This window comes from Corvus kubaryi, unplaced genomic scaffold (genome assembly GCF_017639235.1).
Source record: "Corvus kubaryi isolate FWS band 111438036 unplaced genomic scaffold, C.kubaryi_AGA036_p1.0 72, whole genome shotgun sequence".
Taxonomy (NCBI): Eukaryota; Metazoa; Chordata; class Aves; order Passeriformes; family Corvidae; genus Corvus; species Corvus kubaryi.
Genome location: NW_024582060.1, coordinates 3,062,397 through 3,070,072, shown reverse-complemented (window position 1 = coordinate 3,070,072; position 7,676 = coordinate 3,062,397). Strand labels below are relative to the sequence as shown.

Genomic DNA, 7,676 nt, shown 5'->3' with positions numbered 1-7,676 from the left:
CATGCTGCATGGGACCTTTTCTGCTGATATGCCTGTCACCTGCCCTGTGGCATGGTGGCTTTTCCCCACCTGGTAACCCTTCCCCTCATCACCCCCTTGTGTGTAAGGTTGTGGAGGGAAGGGTAAGTCCTAGTGCTCCCTGGATTTGTAGGGGAATGGAGGGGAGCTGAGCTCTGCAAATCTCACATGCACAGGGTGCCAGTGATGGGCACATCAAGGGCAGGGGCTGTCTGTCTTGATGAACACACCTCTGATTTTTGGGCCTCTGGCACAGAGGGGTCAAAGGGCTGGCCTCTTACTGCCCCTAGAAAGGACAAAAATTATTTGGGCCCATCACTGTGTCAGTGAGTGCACTTAATTACAAAGGAGTAGGAAAAGTTTTGGGGCATCACAATATAAAAGAAAGTAAGAACATGGAGGACTGATGGAGAGAGTTTTCTGTGTCAAATCTTGGTATTGGCAAAGGAGGAACACACAAGCCAAGGATTTTTTTTTAGTCTAATTAAAATCTTAACATGTTAACTAACACACAACACACAGTAAATTAGTTGTACTCCAGTGACAATACACAAATATTCACACTCCAAATTATCTAATTAATATAAAATAAGCTCTGCCTGGCTCATTCACTGGGGTGAATGGTTTATCACCCTGAGATCTTTAGTATCATCTTGTGCCTGTACTTCACTGGTCTGCATCTCATGTCCCCGCTCTGGAGGCTACTGCACTCCTCCTGCATCATTACACCAGGGCTATAAATATGTCAGAATACAGAGTATCAGCTTGTTGCTGCTATCTGTATAAAAATTACTATGCCATATGGCTGTAACATATGATTCTGCCATGTGATTTTGCTCAGCTCTAGAACTGAGGGAAAATTAAGTTCAGCTAAACAAGCTGATGGTAGGATAGCCCTGAAGGCACGGTGCTCTCAAAAACCTCTCAATCATCCAGCTCTGGTAAAAGGAAGTGACCTCCAAAGAGGAATTTTCCTCAGTACTTTTTCCATGTCCCAGCCATTTCTGGTGAAGAAAGCAGAAGGTGTGCTGTGGTGACTTCTTCTTTTCCCCAGAAGCAAATTCCCTGAGCAAATACTTGTTACCACCTCAGTATGAAATCCACCACTGGCCAACTAATGATCATAATAACCATAGGGTTTAGTCTCCCTTTTAATTATTGTCAGCTGTTTCTTACTTGTAACAAGCTCGGGGAAGGCCCTCTTTGATTTGGCAGTATGTGTGTTTCAAATGCTGATACTGCCATGGGGACTGGGGTGCCTTAAGGCAAAATCAAGTAATGCAGCTGCAGACCTGCCACATCCGTTGCAGGCTGAAGCCATTATGAACTTGGACATTACATATGTTTATCTGAAAACTGTATGGAAATTAACCTCTCTCATGGGCACCTTCTGTAGGAAAGAAAAGCTTGTTGAGTCTGATTGAGTCTGTGATTATACCCCCAGCCTCAACCTTTCTCAGTCACAATTCCCAGGACCACACCTGTGACTGACTCTGTATGAAATCAAACTCAGAGACATTGTCCCATTTTTGTGCAAGGCACTGTCATGATCAGAGCACCAAGCTGGGTCCCACTAGAGCTCCACTTCCATGGTCATTGGGTGCAACTTCCCAGCATAATGGAGTCACTTCAGCTTTGCCAGTGTGCTGTGATCAGAACTAATGGTTCATGTTCTTCCACCCAAAACTCATGAGATTCATGCAAAATGTGCCTAAAACTATACATATGCACACACACAGAGTTATTTTATATGCATTTACTGTTATTTTCATTTCTGATCTCTCAGAATCATTCAAATTCTGTAATTTTAGGCTGTAATAAAAACACAACATAATCCAGGTTTCAGGGTATAACTGTGAGGTTCTTCAGCATTAGCTGAGCTTTGGCTGTCCCCTCTGTACAATGGCTGTCTCTTCAGATTCATTAATGCTGCTAGGCAATTCTGAGGTCTGTGGTAAGAACTATGTAACCAAAAAATTGATATCAACATTATTAATTAGTTCCCTCAGCTAATGAAATAATTATTGAATCAGAACTAAGCAAATATATTGAAATGCAGGATTTCAGGTGACCAACACATTCTCTAATCAGCTTGGACAGTTGAACAAGGCCCTTCTTTCTTTAAAAACAGAAACCAGGACAACTGTTTTCAAAAATAAAGTTCAGCACAATTAACAATAAAAAAACCCCCAGTTTACAAAGTAATTCTGTTCAATCTAATGATTTTTTTATTGTGGTATTGATATTTGATATGTTTCTCAGAAGCTTAACTCCATCTTGTGAATGCCTCAAATCCTTGTCATTTGTTACAAGAAGAAAGCCTCTCCCTCTGACATTTCTGCTAAGAAACATGAAATCTATGAACCCCAAATCCAAATAAAAATGTCAGCGTCTTTTTTATCAACACCTCGTGATTACTAAAGAAATATATTGATCTTAGATGCTTGACTCGAGAACTCTGAAGGCTTTAAGGTGAGTCATATGGTTAAGACTGTTCCTCCTCCCAACAGAGAAGTATAGCTCAAAATCCTAGAAGAGTAATGAAAAACCAGAAATTTCTATAAATTCTGGCAAAACAAATGATTTTTTTTCCTAGTAGTTGCATATTTTTTTTTTGTGCCCGCCCTCCTTCTTTTCTTATGAATATGAGATATAAGGAAAAAGAAATATCTGAGGTTTAATGCTCTATCTCTATATCAATAAACATAAAAATGTAATAAAACACACCTGGCATGCTTCCCTATAAAAAGAAGAGCGCGGATATAAAATGACTGATTGTCTGTGTCTTGTTTCTTTTTTGTCTCTGTGAGATAGGAACATGGAAGCATCAAAATGCATAAAAACACTTCAGTTTGTGCAATTTATTTGCTTAAATTCAATTAGAGTCTCATTCATCAAACACAGTGTAGCTCTTGAGGGGTGACAGATCAAACTATAGCAATCACAAACGTGCTGAGCTTTGCCCAAATTATGCAAAGGTTTCTTGCACCTCAGGTTTCTTTCAGGAGAGAGTCTTTGACTTCCAAATCCAGGTGTCAGCCAACCAGCTCTCAGTACAGAGATTAAGTAATGCACAAGTTAAGGGTTTGGGTCTGATTCTATTCCTTCTGAAATAAATGGCAACACTTCCCATGGCTCCAGAGGCAGAAAGGTCCTATCCATTGCTTCACTGGCTGATTGCAATCCACACAGGATCGTGCAGAAAGAACTGCCAGATAATTCATAATGTCACGGAGCCCTTGTCTTACTGCAAGGCTTTTTATCATCACACATTCAGCTTCAGCCCTAGTCATAAATTACATAGTTTGTAATTGATGCATTAGTAGTTGGAACAGCTGGATGGCAAGTTTTTAACTCATCAGTGGAGGCAGCTTCAGGCTGAAGAGTTTTGTGCCCAGGATGAAGAGTTGGTTCATTTATCTCAGTCAGCTCAGTCGAATAATCTCCCTCATGGCTGTAACAATAATTAGGAACAAGGAATAAAATTCTGTAAACCCCTTGCAGCTAGACTAAGGGACAAATATCGAAGGTGTACATTTACTGATGCAAACTCCAAATGATGTAAAACAGAGACCAGAGCACCCAGGAGATGTAACTCCATGTTCTCTGACTTGGGAATGCAGGCACCACAGGGCCCATGAGCAAACAGTTGAGTGTTTCCTTTCTTTAACAGCACCAAACTTTTCTGCTGTACTGAGTGGTCCCTCATTATAACTTGGGCAAAGTGACTCACGACAGCTCTTTGAGGCAGCTTTATCTGTCACAGTCACTGGGAGCCTCCGTGGAGTTCCATGCCATGGCTGCACTCTGACAGACACCTCACTCTCACCTGATATATTCTCTGCCATATCCTCAAGCTCTTCTGAAGAGTCATTTCTCGCATGGAAATGAGACTTCTGGGAATTCTTTGTGCTGCTTTGGCTCCATACTTGGGATAGAGCGTATGAGTCAGCCAGCAGCAGTCCAGACATTTTCCCTCTGGTTCAGAACTGAGTCTGGAGTTCAGTTTCTGCGAGGAGAGGATTACAGACACACTGAGTTCCTCCTTCTTGTTCACATTTAGATTGTGGGTAGCTCTCTGGTCTGCTTTACTTTGTTTGCCTGAACCAACCTGCCTTAGAAAGGTGATTCGAGAAACTGCAAGTAGCTTCTGTAATATCCTACTAATCAACTAAGCACGAGCTTTTCAATAAAGGAATCAACTAATGAGGAGAGAGGAGGTCTTTTAATAATCTTTTTATATTCCTTTTTTTTTTTCTTCTGGGCAGGGGAATCAAACCCAAACACATTAGAAGGTTTGCCCAAAGGTAATTTTTAGCAGACCCCAGCTTCTTAATTAATGTAGAAGTTTATAGAATGTCCTGAATATGTTCAGACCTCACAAATTTTGAGGTCATTATGTTATTCACAGATTTGCTGCTCAAATAGTAAATCTGAATTTAGAACAATTAATCACATTCACCTAGTGTCTTCTAAAAATGGTCAAAATATATATACATATATATTTGTGACACAAAGGATGGCATATTTAAGCAGAATATTTTAAAACCAGACCCACCCAAAAGAAACTCCCAATCAAGCTACAAATTACTTTGGGACTCTATGGACTCTATCTCTATGGTTATTCTTCAAATCCTCTTACCTGCATAGTTTGATAGATAGCACCATGTTTAGCCATGATGCAAAATGTATTCTATAATTTTACTTAAGGAGAAAATAAGTATTTTCTGTATTTGCAATGTTTTTTTTGTTTTCCATAGCATAAAGAATGGAGTAGCATGGACCAAAAGCCAGTCTCTTTTGTTTCTCTCATTTGCTGTGGATTCCTCTGGGTTTATCTTGCATTTTTATGACCTAAATCAGGAACAATTCTGCCGTTTCTCACTGAGCTGCAAGTGCCTTAAAATCAATAGAAGAATCAGGCTTGCTCTGTATATTTTTCTTCTGAAAACTCTATGGATACAGCGGTGTCTGCTTTCAGTGAGAGTGGAAATTCCAGTATCAGCAGCTAGTCTCAAATCCCTGGGCTCGCTGCAGGTAATACTGTACCAATTGAACTCTTGTCTGTCTATTTTCAATAGAGGCTGGTCAAAGGTGCTCCCCAGGAAGCTGCAGGTTTGTTCCCCACTCGGCGCCTTCCATCGCGTGTGCACCTGCAGAGGAGATTGCGCCTGGCTGGGGCCGCGGAGCCTGGCTGCATTCCAGGCAGGAAAGAAGGGGGTTGTCGGCAAACAGGCTCTGATGGACCTGCCAGACCCTTGTGCAAGTCGTCTGTGGTGTGTAAACCATCCTGCAGGCTCCCAGCCCAGAAAGTATCTTTAGGCTGATCTCCAACTGAAGGAAATTCTTCGGCGTATTTTGTCTTTTCCCCAAACAGACAAACATTGATGGAATGCCTTCTTCATCCCCTGTGTTACAATGTTCTGGCTTCCTTTCTGCAACAATATTAACTTCATACTCATAAAATAATTTTATAAATGTTCATACCTGCTGTACACATCTCAAAGACAAGTCATAGAGAACAGAAATAGAATTTATTCTTCCCCAAATCTTTCTTTCTCCCTTTTATCCTTCTGGTTTCCCTTCTCTAATTCTCACATCCCATTTTCTTTCCTCTTAATTGTCTCTGTTCCTTTAAAATGTTTTCTTTCCAAGTGAAACCAAACAAAATTGTCAGCCTACAGTGGTCTTCTGCATTTGTGTTCTGTCCTTTGTTAAGGGGAATTGGAGCAAGGGGTGGGCTTGGGCTGCTATCCAGGAAAAAAGGGGGAAGAGAGGCACTGTTTATCACTGCCAAGGACTGAAGCACTCCCCAACCTTTTCTTTAAGAGAATCTTTCGTATTTCCTTCTACTTCTCATGGCGTGAGCACTTTTAAGTACCAATTACTGTTATTATTTACCTAGGGAGTGTGTGTATGGCATCTGGCATGGACAGTTTGGAAATGTCAGTGTTTCTGTAAGTTTCATTCACAGTAATTACCTAGGTAGCCTCTCTATAATCTGATTCTTTTAGATTTGAAGGTTTGTTGGAAAAAAACTAGGGAAATGTATGGTATCTCCACATTTCAGTGCTTTTTTGGGTACATAGAAGTGGATTTATGTCACTTTTTTTTGCGCTTTCCTGTTTTGTGGAGGACTTTCTGGACCAGAAAAAATAACAAAGACAGAACTGGTAGAAGACGCAGCACGACAAGGGGCTCTGCCAGCTCCGAGCCAGGAAGGGCAAGTTGGCTGAACTGCTTTTCTTTCTCTGTCTCTCTCTCTCTCTTTTCTCTTTTAAGCAGGGTTAAGGTGAACTCCTAAGCCATTGTGGAGTGAGGCCCCACCTCTCCCAGCCTGATCTGCAGGCTCGGGTTACTCTCTTCTGTCTGGTTCACGGGAGCCCACAGTGAGCTTAATTCCTGCCTGCTGCCCCGGTCTTCAGCACGAACCTGCTGAAGCCTGGCAAAATAACACCATTTGTAGAGTTCAGACCTTATTTCAGGAAGATTTGCTGGCAAACACCAGGTCAAGGATGGAATAGCACCACTTGAGAAGAGATTCAGCAACCAAAGTGCTGCAAACAGTAGCTGAGCAATACCGTCCTTTCCTCTTTGTTTTTTTTCAAAATTGGTAAAATCCGCGTCCTCCCTGGAGAAGCCGTCAGGGGCAGGACTCTGGCAGTGATGGCTCTGACTTCACCTGCTTCTGCAAATGAGTCACGGAGTGTTATAAAAAGCAAGGACCTGCCAAGTCTCATTTCTTGGAACTGAGTGGAAATTTCAGCAAGCAGCTGCTCTTTCCTTAGTTTATACTTTTCCTCTGCAGGTTTCTTGGAGAGGGCCTGGAGTCACAGAAACTCTGTAGCATAAAGGACCTGTTGCTCCATTTGGACAACCGTGGCTCAGTGGGAACAGCTGTTTGGTCCAGATATGATTCTGATCTTCTTAAGGGATCTTGGTGAAGCCTGGAAGGAGGCTCGGGAAGGTATTTAGCAGGTGTGTAAATCTTTCTGGATTGGCAATTGAATCCTATCAAAAATCAGGAGCAGAACCTCAAAAATCAGATCAGCTCTCCTATACACTACCTGAATAGAGGTTCTTTTCATATGTCTGAGGCTGTCAAAAGATTTATGCTTTCTAGCTTTTCTCTGGAGTCACATAAGGCAAAAACTTATCTGAAAGAGAAATCAGTGAAAACAGATTCTCGTGGAACAGCCCGGGTTTAGGAGGGGAAGTGGCTCATTATAGCAATCCCGACGGTGCTAACAGTGTAGCGTGAGGACTTCGGCTACCTGCAAGTGTGCCGATAGGGTCCATTCCCCTGCGCTGAGTGAAAGCCACGTGTAAGTTGTCAGAGTGGGGAGGAATGTGGTGCCAGATGGAAACAACATAAACAGCCGGGAGATTTCATCCGGGATTTCAAGCGAAGACGGGAGACTTTTGTTCTCGTAGCCCAGTCGTTCCAAAGGTGGTTTAACTACACCTACTTCTTCGGGGAAGGATGTTGCTTTGGAGTCGTGGTAGGTTTCGTGTGTGGCCTTTTATTTAATTTTTTTTTTTTTTTTTTTTTTTTTTGGTAAACGCTGACGATGACTTTAAACTCCCACGTTTCAGCCCGGCTCCGGGGCGCTGCTCTCAGCACCTTTGCATGGTGTGAGCGCCCGCTGAGCCGCGCA

General features: G+C 42.2%; 1 protein-coding gene across 1 annotated transcript in view; it reads left to right on the top strand.

Annotated features, from left to right (window-relative positions):
* Nucleotides 1–7,279: 7,279 nt before the first annotated feature.
* EPS8 (epidermal growth factor receptor pathway substrate 8) overlaps nt 7,280–7,676 on the top strand; it is a 127,731-nt gene continuing 127,334 nt past the window's right edge. The window contains exon 1 of the mRNA XM_042050328.1: nt 7,280–7,520. The gene's annotated coding sequence lies outside the window, so the exon portion shown is untranslated. The remainder of the gene's footprint in view (nt 7,521–7,676) is intronic.